This window comes from Coffea eugenioides, chromosome 1 (assembly GCF_003713205.1).
Source record: "Coffea eugenioides isolate CCC68of chromosome 1, Ceug_1.0, whole genome shotgun sequence".
NCBI lineage: Eukaryota > Viridiplantae > Streptophyta > Magnoliopsida > Gentianales > Rubiaceae > Coffea > Coffea eugenioides.
The window spans coordinates 14,221,492-14,240,675 of NC_040035.1; positions in this window are offsets into that span (position 1 = coordinate 14,221,492).

A 19,184-nucleotide genomic window follows, 5' to 3' on the forward strand; every position below is an offset into this window, starting at 1 on the left:
ATTGGAGTCTAAGAAATGTGTCTTCTAGAAAGTTTTGATGCTTTAAGTCTATTTTCCAACGGTAAAAACTTTTCAATTTTTGAACTTACAGAACTCGAAATACGATTTTTCCAAATAGTGTCACTTTGAGCTGGGAATTTCTGATTTTAAAAAAAATACATTTTTAAAGAACTTTCCACCTTCCTTTGCGATTATTGGACTGTTTTAGGTGTAATTCCATGGTTGAATACCCAGTTCCTTTGGAACTTTAAACTTTCATTTAAATCTTGGTTTCCGAAGGTTAAACTTCTCTTGATGCGTTTTCTTGGTCATATAACTCCCTTGGTTAATGGTACTTCTCTTCATACTCGAATTAGGGACTTCAACCCCTATTTTTATGGTCTCCATTTCCGTGAGTTTGAACTCCAAAAAGGGAGCATTTTGACTAGAGTAGTTCTTGGTGAATTGCACTAGTTTTATACTTTAACCTTGGAACCTTAGCTTTTACTTTTATTATAAAAATAAGTGGAGTTTTGGATATGTTTGACTCCATTAGTTTGGAAAAAATATGAATGCTCTTTATATTCTAAAGTTTAGACGTGAGATTTGAACTTTTGGAAAATAAAAACCATCTACCCCTCTTTCCTCGATTTTTGTGTCAAAAGTGAAAATGATACTTTCTCTTGAATTGAGATTTACTTACCACGACTTGAATCAAAAACGACTTTTGAGCTCTCTTGAGCATTATTCCAACGTTTTAGCTAGAAAAGCTTCTTTAACTTAACTCGAACTTGTGACCTTAAGAGTAGGTAGCGAGAAAATATTTTTCTTCTTAACCTTGGTCGAGCACCTAGATAATTGTGAGTGTACATGTCTCAGGTGGTCACAAAGACGCCGAAGAGCTCGTTTGACTTCTCGCTTCACTCTTGTTTTGCTCTTGACTTGTGGTGAGTGTCAAGTGCATGTAAAATGCTTATATGTTTGAAATGATATGTGTACAAGTACTATACATGATACGTGAACTTGTCGAAACAAGGGTATACTTTATCGCTCTTGTCCTCTCTCTCTCTCCTGATTACATGATACTTGTTAAATAAATATATGTGACTTGTACTTGTACATGAATATGTTTAACTCGTGAGCACCGAGCGGAAGCATGTACCACACCCTATTGGGGTGGGAGGTGCCTTTCATACCGACTCAGTGCTATGATCGATTCTCTGAGCGGAAGCATGTACCACACCCTGTTCGGGTGGGAGGTGCCTCTCATACCGACTCAGAGTCATAAACAATTCTAAGTCAATTGGAGCGATGTCTCATCGACCACTTATAGTTCTAGGGGCACCCTAACCCATTGGCTAACCTCGTAACTCGAGCCAGCAAGGGTTTGGTCGAGAAGCTTGGTGAATCTTGGGAAATATTATAGTTTGATCTTTTGAAATCTCGCTACGCATACTCGAATAGTATTGCCACTTCATACATGTTTGGTTCCAGATCCGAGTGGGTGTTAGGTGGATGGAGGTAGTAAGTGGAGCACTATGGTCATGTTACTACTTGGGTTGACGGAGGGTCAACCCCGATAGCAAACTGATCGAGATGTGGAGATAGCTCCTGAGAGCTCCTGTATCCTCCTTGTGTGTTAAATTCCTACTTGTGAACTTAAATGAAATGTCACGTTTAAAATTGCTTTTAAACAAGTTATTTGATTGATTAGTGTTACGTGCTTGCTTGCTTGTTTTCTTGGCCTCACTGAGCGTTCGCTTATCCCATTTAGTTTGTTTTCCTTAATAGGCTTTGGAGGTGGATTGGAGGATCTAGACTAGCGATTTGGTGGAAGTTAGTATTTTTGTATGAACTTTTGGTGATGCTTAAAGTGTAGTTTTGTTACTTCTGGTTGATGGATTGTAATGATAACTTTTACCTTAGAAGTTGAGACTTGTATATTCGATGTACTTCTTATTTAGTCATTGGATGTTTCGTGGCTCTATATTAAGCGTGAACGAATGCGTGAGTCCTGACGAGAATTGGGCAGGCGTCCCGCTGATACCTAAGGGTTTGCCCTAGGGAGAGATGGAGGCGTCACAGTTGGTATCAAAGTCTAGGTTTGAATTAGTCTGAATAATTAGGAGTCTTGATCTTGTGAAGAGTATATGTGATAGTATAAGGCATTTGGACCTAGTTTATTAAGTGTACCTGGATCTGCCTAAACTTCTAGTTGTAATTGTAAGTCATGGAAAGAAATGGTAGCACAAGACAGTCCCAGCCGTTTCAATTCAGGTTACCGAGCAGGCCCTGTTTGAACGACTATAACTCATGATTCAGGGATCGGAATCAAGAAATTCTAGAGGCGTTGGAAAGCTCATTTATAAGGCTATAACTTTTGTGTTTTGACCAAAAGCTGAATCAGTACAGAGCATAGGGAAAAACGGGTCCAAAGTTCCTGTCAGAACTGTCCAACTTCAAAGGCAGTTCTGACACCCGATATTGTTTTGGGTATAACTAGAGTTACGAAACTCAGATTTGGACACAATTTATACCATTTTGAAGTTGAAACAAAGATCTACAAGTCCTATGAAGACCTCAACACCCAGTTCCTTCATTATCAATGTGAACGGAGCACAGTTGGAAGCAAAATCAAGAAACGTAACACAATTCAGAGTTCAGAATAGAAGCGAGGGTTTTGGCCATAACTCAGGCTACACGGATCCGTTTGACCTGAAATTTTGCAGGCACAACAAGCACTTAAGAAGCTACAATTTTCATGTTTTGGAAAAACCCTGAATTAGTACGTAGCATAAAGAAAAATGTAGCCAAAGTTCAGATTCTGGGCTGCCTTGTTTTCCAGTTTAACCAGTTTCGCACGTCGCGAACGCATGGTCCGTTGCTATGGTTCTCATGCAAGTTTTCTAACCAACTTCATACCAAACAAACACACATAAACCACCTCCTATTTGCCCTACAAGAAAATCGAAATTCCTTTCCCAAATTAATCCCAAAACTTACCAAACACTAACCATAATATAGCTTCTAGCATGAGGAACAAAAGGAAAGGCGACGAGAAAGGCAGCTTTGCCATCCTTTGGTATTTTGATCATAACTTTTTCAAAACTTATTAACTTTATCATTTTCAAACCATGAAACATACCTATCTTCAAGTTTAACTTGTATACTCATTCAATCCAATATACTTTCTCAATCCAATATTAATTATGGCTATAGATACTCCACTCTTTTTTTTAACAAAACTTAAAGTTATTTGTAAATTAACTTTGTCCACAACCTTCACCTCTTACAATTTATAATCTTTGAATTACTAAGAAAAAGTTTAAGCGATTAGAAGTCATTTCATGAATACGGCTATAACAAATTACTTTAGAGTTTCTAAAATATCAAATAAGTTTTAACTCATTGCCATACAACCTATCTACATAAATTCAGCAACAAAACTTCAAGTTTTCATCCAATAACTTCATTTTTCACTTGATTAAACCGCCAGCTACTTAACTTACATTTAATCTAACATGTATTAGGATGAGAAACATTTAATTGTAACCAATGGTTTGTTCAAACTATGCACACAAATCAGTCTTAACTATCACAGCTTTTAAGCAATCCCTTAGCTACGTATAAATCGGTCCAATGTTTGCCGTTTCACTCAAGTTCCTCCTTCCAAGTTTTTATCCCAATTAGACATGTTAACCACATTTATTAAACTACAAATGAGCCTTGTACAGAACACAAAAGATTGTGCAGCTCACTCTTCACCAAAGAAAACTGAATAGCCCATTTTTTTCTTCTCTCTTGGCTGTGAAGTAAGGAACTACGCATTTCATAGCTTTTCCTCCCTAATTCATTCAGTTTAAACCCAATTCATTGAGTTAATATACTGATTAAACTACAGAGTATCATCAAATGTCAGGTAAGAGAGTTCACAGAATTGAAATTGGAAAGGAAAAATGGTTCTCACTTAATTCCCTCCCTCTCGGCTATCCTTCTCTCTCTCAACAGATTGCTTCATTTTTGTTCGTTAAAATCCACATGCAAGAGTTGGTTGCTAAATTCCAACATGCAATCCATATATGCGATTGTATTCAGGGAATGAAAGGGAGGTTACTAGAGTCTTACCCTTTTCTGTTACGTTTTTAATAGTTGCAGCTTCGGTCTCTCTAATTCTTGCATCAGCTCTCTTTCCTTTTTTTTTTCAGGCTTGGCTCACGGTATTGAGGTTACTAGCTGAAGAAGTAAAGCGAACCAGTGTCTCTCTCTCCCTCTCACTCTCTCGGGTGCAGACTGGAGGCAGTGAAAAACCAGAAATATTTCTCACTCGGTGGTGTTTTGGAATGAATGGTTATGACCGAAACTCTCTCTCTCGGTTTGGTTTCCAATGCTTGGTTGGTAAGAAGAGCATTTGAACATATTTCCTTCACTCCACCAACCACTCAAGCTTCTTCATTCGGTGCTGATCAATCCAATGTTCACCTCATTCGGTCACTGCATACTCAGCAGATTCCTTCGGGGCAGCTGTCCAGACGAGAGCTACCCACCGTCCCAAGTCAGCAGCCAAATTCCACTTATTTCCTCTCCACCGTTTGGTCTAATAGCTAGTTAGTTGACCTCTAATTGGTTTTAATTCCTCAAGCACCCAGTTTGTTTGATAAATTTCTAATGATTGGGTCTTGTTGCATGGTATTTAATCTGAAATTCGGTGGTTAGTTTGGTATTTTCATCTTAGTTTATTTGGTTGCCATGAACCCGAAATTTTATTGCCTCACACCTTGACTCAAAATTTTTTGTTTGTTCCAATTTTGCATTTACCTTGAAAACTTTCTAAATATATCTATCCAGTAAATTTTCTTACACTTGATCTTAAAGAAATTCAACTAGACGTATCACTTATTCCACTATTCAATATATTCAAAGGTCACAAACGGTAATATGCATATCGGATGTTTATTTGATTCGTGTAACTAATATTTAGAATAAATTCTTCTTGTTAAATATATATATATATATATATATATATGTTTTCCTACACTATTCTAGGATATTGTTAAATCCTCAATTTATAGAACAATTAAATTTTGTCATTTAATTTGATCAATTATTTGTTATCTATAATATTTCAAATGACGAAATAAGGGTAATAATGGCTAAGTTTATTCAACATTTTCTCGAGTTATCACAAAACTGGTCCAATGATTTGAATGAAATTGATGATTTATTCAAAATTGATCAGATCACCCTAAAAATAGATAAACTGGTCTAATGAATTCAATGGAATCGATGATTTATACAAAATTGATCAGATCACCCTAAAAAGGGTAAATTGGTCGAATGAAATTGATGATTTATTCAAAATTAACCGGATCATCCTAAAGAGGGGTAAATTGGTCAAATGAATGATGATTTATTAAAAATTGACCAAATTGTCCTAAAAATGAATGAATTGACCAAATAGATTGGATGAATTTGATGGATAATTTGATCAAATGAATTGAATTGAAATGATGGTTTATTGAATTGTTTACCTATTGGTAGTTTCAAAAATTCATTGCAATACATTAGTCTATGAGCCTTCTAAAATCAAGATTTGGCCTCGATATATTTATCGTCTCAACAATGAGGGATCGTTTGTAAATTTCTTCAAATTAATGTCCTTTACGCAAGGGGTTCTTTACTAATTTTGATAAAATGGCCAAAAAGTGATTATTAGATGTTCATATTCTAACGTGCAAAAATTGCTCTATTATCTTCGAAAAGATCGGATCCTTACCTTACCTCGTGCACTACCCCTTTGGACAGTACAAGAAATATAAACGTGCATGTCTCCTTGGATTAAATATCCGAGACACGAGGTGGCTTTATTCCTAAAACGGGATTCCCTACGTGGCATTCCCTCTCTAGGGTTTATGCATGATTCCATTTTATCAAAGCGAGTAAATATGAAATGTAACCTAAAAGGATCCCCTTTTAATTGCCGGGGTAAGCCAAAAATGATATGTTATTACGCTACAAAGGCAATGCATTTAAACGTGTTATAACAAGGTGGCTCTTAGAGAGTACCATGCCAGGACTCTTATTTTCTAGGGTTTATGAATGCAATGGAGACAAAACCAAGAAAAGATAGTTCAATCAGATAAATACACATAACACATTGTAGCAAATCAATACAAAGAGATAAAGCAATAAAAGGAAAAGAGGGGTGGGATCTCTCCCCTCGTGAATAGTGTCCGTAATAGGGTAAGGCAGACCCTATCCTAGGTCAACTATCATGGATGCATGAGGTATCGGCTCACTAATGCATCTAGACTCAATAGGTTTTACGTCCCCGAGCCTTCAGACTTGGAAACCAAAGGTCATCAATCCCAAGGTTCTTTGTTGGTGGCTCGAGCGATTCCCCAGACACTGCTACGCACACATCGTGTCACGACTACATGTCTGAGTGAATCTATCAAAAATCCTCAACCTTCAACTAAAAGCTAAAGGCTATCAACCTAAAGCTTAAAATGGATGATTGAGTGACTCCTCGGATCATGCTACGCACACATCGTGTTGCGATCACACGTCCAAGTGGGTCGCCAAATCCTAATAGGGAAGAGTGGTGTGATAAGCCACTAAAAGAAAAATAAATGAGGGATAAAAGAAATAAAACGTATGCACGTATGCTAGTGCTCCGTTTGGAGGGGAGGGATCAAGAACCAACGCGAGACTCTAGGGTAATATCCCCCCACCCAAATGCAATGCTAAACATGGGATAACATAAATAAACCATCCATCCATCAATCAAATCAATCGTACGCAAATGGGTGAGGGAGTGAGTTGATACGCGCGAAATGCAAAAATCCTAAAAAAAAGAAAAATGCAACCCTAAACATCCAAATGCGATACATGGAAAGGGTAAAAAAGGAAAAGAATAACTAAATCAAGTGCTCAGACCCACTTAGGAAGTCCCCAGTGGAGTCGCCAACTGTCGCACCCCATTTTTGAGAAAATGGAAAAAGGAAAATAAATTTGTTTAAAGTCATAATGCGTAGTGTGCATGAAATGTATGAAGTGTGTGAATGTGAGAAATAAAGGGAAAGGCCATGAGACTTTTTAAATGCGACGATTTGGCCAAAATGATAATCTAAAAAGGTTTTTAAACATAAAAGTAGGAGTCGCCACTTGGTATTGAGTTGGGGTGTACCAAGTCACCCAAAAAAGTAGTTTTTGAAAAAAATGAAGCAAAAACCTTTTTAGATGACTCCTAGTTTACGAAAATCAAAGAGACGAGTTCGGAGGTCACGGTTGATAAAAGGGAAGGCAAAGACGAAGTCTAAGGCACCCTTTTACCCTAGCCTAAGCTAGTTGCGTGATTTAGTGACAATTTTCCTAATTTTTACCCAAAAGATATATTGCATTTTGGATGTGTCTAACATGAATGCAAACCTAAATCTAATGAATGGTTTGAAAGGGATAAAATGTCTCTTTATAGGCTCGATTGGTCCTAATCACATGAATTGTGATAGCCAATGGTGAACCCTCAAAGAGGTCACGAATAAATGCAAATGAATGCTCGAGTAATAATGAGGAAAAAAATGAAAATGTGCGAAAAATGTCTTAGAGTGTAGGAACGAGTGCCAGGTGCAAATGTGCAAAGTGCAAGTGTGCAAATGGGTGTGTAAAGTGCAAGGGTGCAAATGAGCATGTAAAAGTGCACATGTAAAGTGCAGGTGTGCAAATGAGTATGTAAAGTGTAAACATGCAGATGCGAGAAAGTGTAAAGTGATAGTGTGAGGTGTGAAGTGAAAATGTGTAAAGTGGTAATGTGTGAAGTGAAAAGTGTAATGTGCCTTGGGAATGCATGAGCCCTAGAGGAATACAAACAAGATGGGTACAGGAAGACCCTAAATTGTGACTTTTGATTTGCCTTTTGGTTAGAAAGAAAACAAGCGTGCTAAGGCTATGTATAGCCAAACTCGTCTGTTTCCCTTACCAGAAGGGTAACTCCCTAACCTAATCAAGCAAATGACCCTAATAACTAGAATGAAATGCAAACTCCTAAAAATCGTGTTTCAAATGTGGGAAAAGGGTAGAGGTTCATGCAAACAATGTTAAAACGCTAAAAGGAAAAATGAATGAAATGTAGTGAAGGCATGCGAGTATGTACTAGCGAGTGGACGGCCCTATTGGGTCTAGCATTGGACTAGCCCTTTATTCACGCTCTCTAACAAGCATTGGACTTGTGAGCTCGAGGGGAAGACCTTGACTAGCATTGGACTAGCCACGGTAACGTGCATTCCATCTACATAATCAGATAAATAATAAAAGCAAATAGACATGCAAAGCACTTAATTTCACATAGCACGTAGCACATAAGCATGCTTATCTAGATGCAGAAACCTAGGGAAAGCAATTAAATACATAGGCATAAACATGCAAATCACACAAGGCAAACAAGCCCTAACTATTACATTAGGGGGGCCTATTACAATCTAAAAGGGGAAATGAAATAAATAATTAAAATAAATACCTAACTATTACAAATTTGGCATTCAAATGCCTTTCAAATGATCAAAATTGAATTAAAATAAATATATAAAACTAAAGCCGATAAATAAGTACATAAAATAATAAATATAAAACACTTTCAATAGGCATGCAATTAAACACATAAAGTCACATAGGGCACGTAGGATCAAATAAAGTGAGAAATAAGGGATAGGGTGTACCTCCCTGAAGTTGGAGCCCTAATGAAATGATTTACTTATTTACCCTCTAAAAACAAAGAAAGGGGTCAAGGCATCACTTTAATTAACAAATAATTCAAACAAGATGAAAAATAAACATGAAATTGAATCAATTAAGTTATGTAAACAATCTACATTCAAGAAATTAAAACAAGTGAGGACTTAATTACAAGAATTAACAAAGTTTTGGGGGTCCAATTACAAATATCACAAAGATTTGGGGTCAGAAATTAAAGAAAAATAAAGTTTAGGAACCTATTTGCAATTAAATTGAGGACCCAATTGAAAGAAATTGAAAGTTTGTAGGGCCATAGTATAATTAACAAAAAATCTAGGGACTAATTTACAAATTCTATGACCAGATTCTTCAAAGAACAGGCCTTTGGGCCATTTATTTATTTCTTGGGCTAAAGCTCTCCCCAGCCCAACGGAAAATCTAGAACAAAAGGAATGGGCCAATCTATCACTTTGACCCAAAAATTAGCCAAAAAACTGGTGGGCTTCGACCCTCTAGCCCAAACCAAGAAACCCCAAAAAATAAGCGAAATCCACTTTTGCAAACCCAACCCAATATTATTATCCAAAACCTAAATCATAATACTAAACCCAACAAGATAAGCAAATCATCCAAAATTATTAAGCCACAATTATGATCTAAAATCCAAAATTAATCTACCAAAAAAAAACACATAAAATAAGCAAAAAAAGAGAGTTAAACCTAAAGGAGCGAAATTAACTTGATTTTTCTATATTTTGGGCCGCAGTGAAATTAGGCAACAATTAAGGGATTAAATTGCAATTTTTTGAAATTATTTTCATGCAAGCTACGAAGCTTCATCTTCTTCGTAGGGTTTTTACAACTTTTCCAGCTGCCATTTTCAAAGCTTATTCAAGCAACACTCACGGTTCCAAGCCAAAACCAACAAATTCATTCCCAAAATCCCCTAAAACTTCAACATTCACACAACCCCACTGTAGGAAACCCGTCATTGTAGATCAAACGAGGAACCAAATGGGCGAACATGCAACGACAGAGAAACGAAATCAGCTTTCTAGTAGCATTTTCGGTTGGGCATTTCGTCGAACACCAAACGGGCACACAAAATTTTAGCTAATCTCTGCTCAATCGAATCTATAACCCGCCCCAAAATTTTACCAGCAACCCAAGACATTCAACCCAATCAACACATAAAACATGTACAATCAGAAAATCATGAACAACCAACATGAAAATTTGCCACAACAGTCCACGGCAGACATGCTCCGAAAGGGGACTGAAATGTAAAAGAAAAGGTTGACTTACGGCGGCCTATCACAGCGACAACTTACGGGCGGTAGTGGTGGAGTCCGGCGTGGTGACGGCAAATCAAGTTGCTCCTCCACTCCTCTGTTTTCTTCACTCAGCTACACCCACCGTCCGCCGCCCGTTCTTTTCTCTGTTTTTCCTTTCGCCGAAACCTTCTTTTTCCTCTATTTCTTAACCTTTTTCTTTTTAGCTCCTTCTCCTCAGGCCCGTAGCTCCCTTCTCTGTTCTATCCTCTGATTCTCTTCCCCCTCTATTTCCCAGATTTTTCCTTTTTCTTGCTCTTTCGTCTCCTGTCTCTAACTCTCTCTCTCTCTCTCTCTCTCTCTCTCGTTTTTTCTCTACCCGAAAAACTCCCCCAATTTTCAAATTTTCCCTCTGCTCTTGCCGAAGACTCCCTCTCTGTTTCTTCCTTAGCTTTTTTTTTTTTCCAGTTTTTCTCTCGTTGTCTCCTTTTTGTTCAGTCCTCACTCCCCTCTCAAAAAACCTAGCCGCCCCAAAGCCCTCAATCTTTTTATTTTCTTCTTTTGATTTTTTCTCAAAATTTCCTAAACCAACCAAGTGTCCCAACACCTCACCTTCTAGGTGTTGTGTTGTCAAAGACACAAAGGGTCGCTTGTCCCACATGCAAGATTCCATCTATTCACACATTATATTTTTTCCTTCAAAAAATTAATTTAAGTAAACTAACAAATGATTAAAACAACTTTTTTGTGGAATTTTTTTTCTCTGAAATTTAATACTAAAAATGTCTAAAATAAAAACTAAGAGACTAGAAATGAATAATAATTAACATTTAACCAATGAAAAATAAAAAAAATAGTAAATAAAACTAAATTAAAAATTTGGTGTCTACAATGTCCCCGTGTTTTTTTCAAATATACTGGAGCATTATCAAAGTAGACATCGTCAATGCCATTACTAGCTTCTTTCATACTGGTAATCTCCTTAAAACTATCAATGAGACCATCATTTCCTTAATCCCCAAGGTTGATAACCCTGTGATGCTAACCAATTTCAGACCTATTAGTCTATGCAATGTTTTGTACAAAACCATTTCTAAGCTGTTGGCTAATAGACTGAAAAAAGTTCTTAAGCACTGCATTAGCCCATCTCAATCTGCCTTCGTTCTAGGAGGACAAATTCTATACAATGTTATCATTGCTCATGAACTTTTACATTTTCTGAAAAATAAGAGATCTGGAAAAGTAGGCTTCATGACCATTAAGCTTGATATGTCTAAAGCTGATAGAGTAGAGTGGAAATTTCTTGGAAGAATTATAATGCACATGGGTTTTTGTCCTACTTTTGTTCACTGGATCATGACTTGCATTTCCACTGTTTCTTACTCCTTTAATTTGAATGGACAAAAGGTGGGATGTGTTAAACCTTCCAGAGGTATTAGAGAAGGAGATCCTCTATCTCCCTATTTGTTCATCATATGTACTGAAGGGCTTTCAAACTTACTCAAGAAAGCTGTGGAAAATAAGCATCTAACTGGCATAAAAATCTGCAAAGATAGCCCCATGGTTTCTCACTTATTTTTTGCAGATGACTCCCTCTTGTGTTGTAAAGCAAGCAAACAAGAAGCTCAGAAGATCAAGGAGATAATTCAACTTTACGGCAAAGCTGTGACGGCCCCACCTCCCCCTGAGGCGAACCAGAGGGTTCGGCGGGCCGCCTGCCCGGCTCTCGCCGGGACTCAGTCGTTCACTAAAGTCCTTAAATGAATTACAAGAATAAGCCTCAAATATACATCCAATTCTCCAATAATTACATGTCACAAATGCAGCGGAAACTAATTCCCAACTATACATCAAATGATTCCAAATCGAAAACTGTACAAGGTATAAGCCATCCATACACGTGCACAAGTACTACAAGTCCTTCCTTCGCCACGAGCCCTGTGGAGGGGAATAAAATAGTTTTTGGGGTGAGCTAAAAGCTCAGCGAGTAACCAGAAAATCATTAATCAACTCGGTTTCACAATAGTTCATTTCAATGATGTCATATAGCAATGATGTGATAAATTAAATGATAAATCCGGAAACAACTACATCATTTGCAAAACAGTAAATATAGATTATCAATAATTCAAGAAACATTTACAATGGAAAGCGATAGTAACTTTCATGAAAGGATACATTCATTCTCCTGACATTTCCTCGCTCATTTGGTCATTCATTTCATTTCATTCACCCCGTCCCTGGCTTTTGGCCAGGCTCCACCAACCTACATAGGTAATACTCGAGTATACCAAACGTTCACCCAAGTTCCTAATCGCCTGACCGAGTCCGCTTCTGGCTCAAGACGACCGGTAACAAGGGGCAATGGCCAGTTCAGCCCAAAAGGCTTACATTCATGCGCAAGTAACATTTCAATCGAAAATTTCACCTTTATCGAGGTCGAGTGCGATAAAGTACACACTCGCCTCGAAAACTCGTTTTGGAAATCATTATAAGCGCTTAACACGTTATCAACCAAAATACAAGTCATGAAGTCAAGAAATATAGCAAACAAGGCACACTCAAATGCCAGCACACATGATATGCAAGAAAACATTTCAAAAGTAACTTTGGAAACAGTTCAAAAGTAAATAATGTAAGAAACGGTTCATAAATCACTTTAGAAGTAGTTTGAGGTCACTCACCTCCATGGCTCAGAAATCATCCATCATATAACATTGCCTTGTTCAAATCCAAGTCTTAGATCACCAACTCAATGCGAACAAGTCCCTTCAAAGTTCGGACAGCACTTCCCCTAAATTTGCTAACTTTTCCAGCCATCATGGCTTCATTATTTCCTCAGCCAGTCCCAAAGGTACACACACAACAACAAGTTCATCCAATAGTCATTCATAAGCTCCAAGTAGTACTAGTACAAGTCAAGCTAGGAAAAGTCCGGAAATGAAAGTTAAGCTCAAAACCAGAAAAACAGGTTTTGACGTCATTTTGCGGTAATGGTACCAAAGGCACTACGATTATCGGATGAAGGTGCAAGATACACTGTTTCGAAGCTAAGAGATAGGGCTTCAATATTACAGAAGGTCACTCAACCCAGTTTCGAGTGTAACCAGGTCAAAAATGCAAGATACTACATCAAAATCACAAAAACAGATTCACAGAACGCATTCTAGTCGAAACATCATAACTCAGGCTCTACAAGTCCAAATCCAGAAATTCCAAAGGTATATGGTAGCTAATACATCAAGCTACATTTAATCAGAAGACCTCAAAGGCCAAATCGTGCATTTTCATGATCGAAAATGGAAGACTACACGAAAACAAAAATCTGGGCGCGAAACAGGTTTCAAAAACAGTCAAGGGTATTTCGGTCATTTCACATGTTACAGTGGTCGGATCAATCTGAAAATTTACAGACAACTATTTTATAGCCTTGGTTACAACTTTCATGTTTTGGCCAAAATCTAATTCGGTGAGAATCAGGGTGAAAGGTCACGGTCAAATTGAGTGAAAAGGCAACCCTGTTCGCAGCACCCATTCCCAGACCAGTCTCAGTATTTCCAACTTTTCTCCCTCCCCACTACTCCAATTGACCTGAAATTGTACAAGCACCTTTAAAACATCAATACCTACAACTTTCATGTTTTAAGCCAAGGCCAATTCGGCCTCTAACCATGAGATACAAAACCGGACAGAATTGGGGATATAAAACCCTAACTTTCTCAAATTCCTTCCAAACCCAAAATTGGTTGCAATTACCAATCATTTACACCTACTAGAGTTATTAAGCATCATTTCCAAACATCATGGACAGCCACAACATCATGATCAAATTAAACCAGAAAAATCATCAATAAATCAAAAACTTCACCAATTCATCTCAAACCAAGAAATAAACCACAAATTTCAGCACTTTAGCTCCCACTAGGCATAACTTAAGCTTCATTAAGTGTAGGAGGAAGTTCAATCACCACTCACCTTAACAATAGAAGAGAGAGAACAACTAGGCACCTTAACCTTCCAAATAACTCCACCAAGAGCTTCAATCTTCCTTAGCTAGCAAGTTTTATGGAGTGATTTGCAATTTAATCGGTTGGAACTCAAGATTTGAGCAAGAATTGAAGTTGAAGTTGAAGAAACTCTCTCTTGTTCTTTCCTCACCAAAAATTTCGGCCAAGACAATAAAAATGGAAGAAAATGGGTCAAAATTTGGTTTAGTAAAGGTTAAGACAAGTCCAAGTCAAAGTCAAGGTCCAATAGTTAGGTGACAAATGGTCCTCTAGGATTTTAATCTTATCCTTTTGTCTCTCCAAGATTAAACCATCTAAGTAACCTCTAATTATCTCTTAGCACCTTGTAAAATAATATCACTTAATACAAAATTCCAACAAGTTGTCAAAAATATAATGCATTTACCGCACTAGTGGGTCCCACGTCCAAAATACGCTTTTAATTTCTCAAAAACTAACCGATACTAGAAAAATCATTTTAAAACTATTTTTGCTCATAAACTTTATCTGGGAAATTTTTATAATCAAGAAAATGTAGAAAAGACGGGCGTTTAAAAAAATAAACCCTAGAAAATTAGAAAATTTCCGGGTTCTCAAACTCTTTTTTTTCGGGGCGTCACAATCTCCCTTCCTTAAAAGAATGTCGTCCTCGACATTCCATCTTGTACCAATCAAGTCAAGACATCCCACAAAAATCTCTCAAGAGTCAAATCAAACCCACAGTCCGGCATCCTAACTTCAAGCCTAGGATACACTACAGAGATCTGAAGCCTAAGCTCTGATACCAACTGTGACGGCCCCACCTCCCCCTGAGGCGAACCAGAGGGTTCGGCGGGCCGCCTGCCCGGCTCTCGCCGGGACTCAGTCGTTCACTAAAGTCCTTAAATGAATTACAAGAATAAGCCTCAAATATACATCCAATTCTCCAATAATTACATGTCACAAATGCAGCGGAAACTAATTCCCAATAAATCAAAAACTTCACCAATTCATCTCAAACCAAGAAATAAACCACAAATTTCAGCACTTTAGCTCCCACTAGGCATAACTTAAGCTTCATTAAGTGTAGGAGGAAGTTCAATCACCACTCACCTTAACAATAGAAGAGAGAGAACAACTAGGCACCTTAACCTTCCAAATAACTCCACCAAGAGCTTCAATCTTCCTTAGCTAGCAAGTTTTATGGAGTGATTTGCAATTTAATCGGTTGGAACTCAAGATTTGAGCAAGAATTGAAGTTGAAGTTGAAGAAACTCTCTCTTGTTCTTTCCTCACCAAAAATTTCGGCCAAGACAATAAAAATGGAAGAAATTGGGTCAAAATTTGGTTTAGTAAAGGTTAAGACAAGTCCAAGTCAAAGTCAAGGTCCAATAGTTAGGTGACAAATGGTCCTCTAGGATTTTAATCTTATCCTTTTGTCTCTCCAAGATTAAACCATCTAAGTAACCTCTAATTATCTCTTAGCACCTTGTAAAATAATATCACTTAATACAAAATTCCAACAAGTTGTCAAAAATATAATGCATTTACCGCACTAGTGGGTCCCACGTCCAAAATACGCTTTTAATTTCTCAAAAACTAACCGATACTAGAAAAATCATTTTAAAACTATTTTTGCTCATAAACTTTATCTGGAAAATTTTTCTAATCAAGAAAATGTAGAAAAGACGGGCGTTTAAAAAAATAAACCCTAGAAAATTAGAAAATTTCCGGGTTCTCAAACTCTTTTTTTTCGGGGCGTCACAAAAGCCACTGGACAGGTAGTAAATTTTGACAAATTTGCCATGTTTTTTACTAGAAATACTCCCATAAGGCTTAGAGGGGAAATTAGTGAGGTGTTGGACAATATGAGGAAGGGTCAGAGTGGTAAATATCTAGGACTTCCGATGACCATTGAGAGAACTAAAAACCAGGTTTTTGGGTATTTGATGAGTAATATTAGCAGTAAACTCCAAGGCTGGAAACAAAAGTTGCTTAGCCAAGGGGGTAAAGAGGTTTTGATCAAATTAGTCATCATGGCCATGCCTACTTACGTTATGTCCTGTTTTAAAATTCCTAAAGGGTAATGCAAGGCCATTAGTGCGAGAATTGCTAGGTTCTGGTGCGGTGGTGGGGAATCTGAAAAGAATGTGCATTGGGTTAGGTGGGGTAAACTTTCAAAGGTCAAAGGGAAAGGGGGGATGGGTTTTAGAGATCTGGAAGCCTCCAATATGGCTTTGCTTGCAAAACAAATTTGGAGAATGGTTACCAATCCAAATTTGTTAGTCAGCAAAGTTGTGACAGCCCCACCTTCCCCTAAGGCGAAACAAAGAGGTTAGCGGACTGCCTGTCAAACTCTCGCCAGGACTAACGGTGCAGTTAAACACGATCTAAAACGTTCCGGAAAAATAAAAGCGCGCTCAAACAAGTCAAAATCGCAAAATAGCCAAACGAAAATAAAAAATCGTCGATGAATAGTGGGTGCCATGTCATATAACTCGGAAGGACACATAAACAGGGTTAAACAGTGTTATACACATACGTTTGTAATTTACAAAACAAAAGGAAGATAATTGGATCAAAATACATTTAGGATTTTTTCAACTATCGAGGAACTTTACAAAATATATTAAAACTAGCACAACTCGTGCTTCAAAACATCATAGTCCCCAAAAGTGGTTCTCTGTAAGGAAAACAAAGGCAACAGAAAGGGGTGAGCTTACGCTCAATGAGGTACCAATTATATAGGGGTAAAATCATGGCCTTTCACGTTAACCAGTCAGATACATATACCAGATATAAAGGAAAGCAATTAGACACAGTGATTCAAAGGGAAAGGATACAGGTGGCTCTCAGGAGCCAGATTTCCATTTGCAGTACTTGATCCGAACCCGTTGACTCTCCGTCAACGTACATAGAACCAACATATCCGAAGACCCCACTTTACACCAATTTTCGTCCACCAAACATACCCCTACCGGGCCCGAACTCCATTCAGGAACAGTAATGGTAATCTTCGAGTATACCGGAATCAAGAGTCTCAATACCCAAAGATTCCCAAAACAGACTACCGTGGTTCGTTATCTAATCGACCAAGCCCTTACCGGCCCGACTTGAGTAACTAGCCACAGGTGTTGAGCTCAGAGGTCACAGAAAGGTCGTTGGATACCAGCCTCCAAACGACGTCCGAACAGACTCAGATACAGTTAACAGATTATACACAGTAAATAGGCATATGGACAGACAAGAGAACGAGTGTGATAAAATGCACTCTCGTCTCAAATAGAATAAACAGATAGTGCAGTCATTTAAATCGCAGATGGCAATGGCAGAAACCAAGTTAAGCAGCAAATGAGGGGAGTGGTATATTCACCGGTTCAAGTACAGATACTTCAAAAGTTTTCACTTCATACTGGCTTTAATCGCCAAGAAACCCTAAAATCATCAAAGTAAAACAATTGAAGGTTTCACATCCAAAATCGAGTAAACAGAATGCACAAGTGAGGCTCGACTACATGTTGTACACCTTTCCAGATTAAGTACTAGTACAAAAGAATAACATATGACTTTTGAGCAAAAAGATAACAATTGGTCCTAGGGTTACAAACAACCCCCAAAACCCTTCATTTGTACTAAGATCAACTCAATTGAAGGAATCGCGTAGCCCTAAAATTTTGGGCAGCATGCCCTCTGTATTTACCTATTTTTCCAGCCATTTATGACTTCATTATTTTCCACAATCAATCCCAAAGTCATACGCAATATAAATTCATCACAACAGCCATTCAATAGGCTCAAAGTCATTCAAGTACATGATTTAGTTCGGAAAATGACCGGAAATGAGCTTTAAACTAAGGAAACAAAAAGGCAGATTCACCGTTACTTAGCGTATCGGACATAACCGAAACTACGCTTATTGGATTAAAGTGTAAGTTATACCGTTTTGAAGCTAAGACAGAGGGTTATAACTTTGATGAAGACTACATAGTCCAGTTCTCACCCTAACTAGGTCAAATTTACCAAAACAACCCCAGATTTTCCAGTTCGAAACTCACTGTGAAATTCAACTAGCAGTCCTGATTCATTCAATCATATCTCAGAACACACAACTCCGATTCAGGTAATTCCAAAGCCATTTGAAAGATAAGATACAAGGCTATAATTCTTAAGAAGACATTGACAACCAAATTACAGATGCTGATTATCAGTTTCGGACAGAAATAGGACAGCAGGGGTATTTCGGTCTTTTCACAGGCTACGTTGCTCCGATTGGACTGAAATTTTGTAGAAAACTATAAAGCATCATTCTATACAACTTTCATGTTTTAACCCAAGGCTAATTCGTCCTCTAACTAGGAGAAACAGTACCAGGCAGAATGAGGTTAATTGAAACCCTAATTCCGAAATTTACTTTCAAAGCGGCAATTTTCCGCAAATAGCCACAATTTACGCACTATAGCTTCATTCTAAACCATTCCCAACCATCATCCATGACCAACCAATACTAAACATATAAAAACAGAAAAAATCATGGATAAATATAAAATTCACCAATTTCTACCAAAAGTCAAGAAATAACACCTCAAGCCATCTCTTTAACTCATATAAGCCACTAATTACACATTATTGAAAAGAAAAGAGAGGTTCCTTAGCTACTCACATTACCAACTCAAGAAAGGAAGCACTTAGCACCTTGGTCTCCCAAACCACTTCACAACCAACCTTAATACCACTAAACTAAGAGGTTTTATGGAGGAAATCCAAGTTTAATCGGTTGAACTTGAGGATTGAGCAAGATTAGAAGCAAGAAAGTTGGGAGTTTTCTCTTCTTTTCCCCTTGAAGATAGCCGGCCAAGAAGCTTGCAAATGAAGATGTTTTTTGGGTAATTTTTGATTTAATTGGTAAAATAGTGAATAGTGGTCAAAGTCAAGAATCAACCACCAAGTGACACTTGTCACTACCATTAATGCATAGCTATCCTTTTGTCTCTCCAACTCTCATCCATTGGGTATCCTCTAATTATCTCTTAACACCTGGTATCCAACACTTAACCTAACTGGCCGAATTTTACCGAACTTTCCGCACTAACGGGTCCTACGTCCGGTATATGCTCTTAATTTCTCAAAAACTAACCGATACTAGAAAAATCATTTAAAAACTATATTTACTCATAAAAATTATTTTTAAAATTTTTCGAATAAAGAAAATGTGAAAAAACGT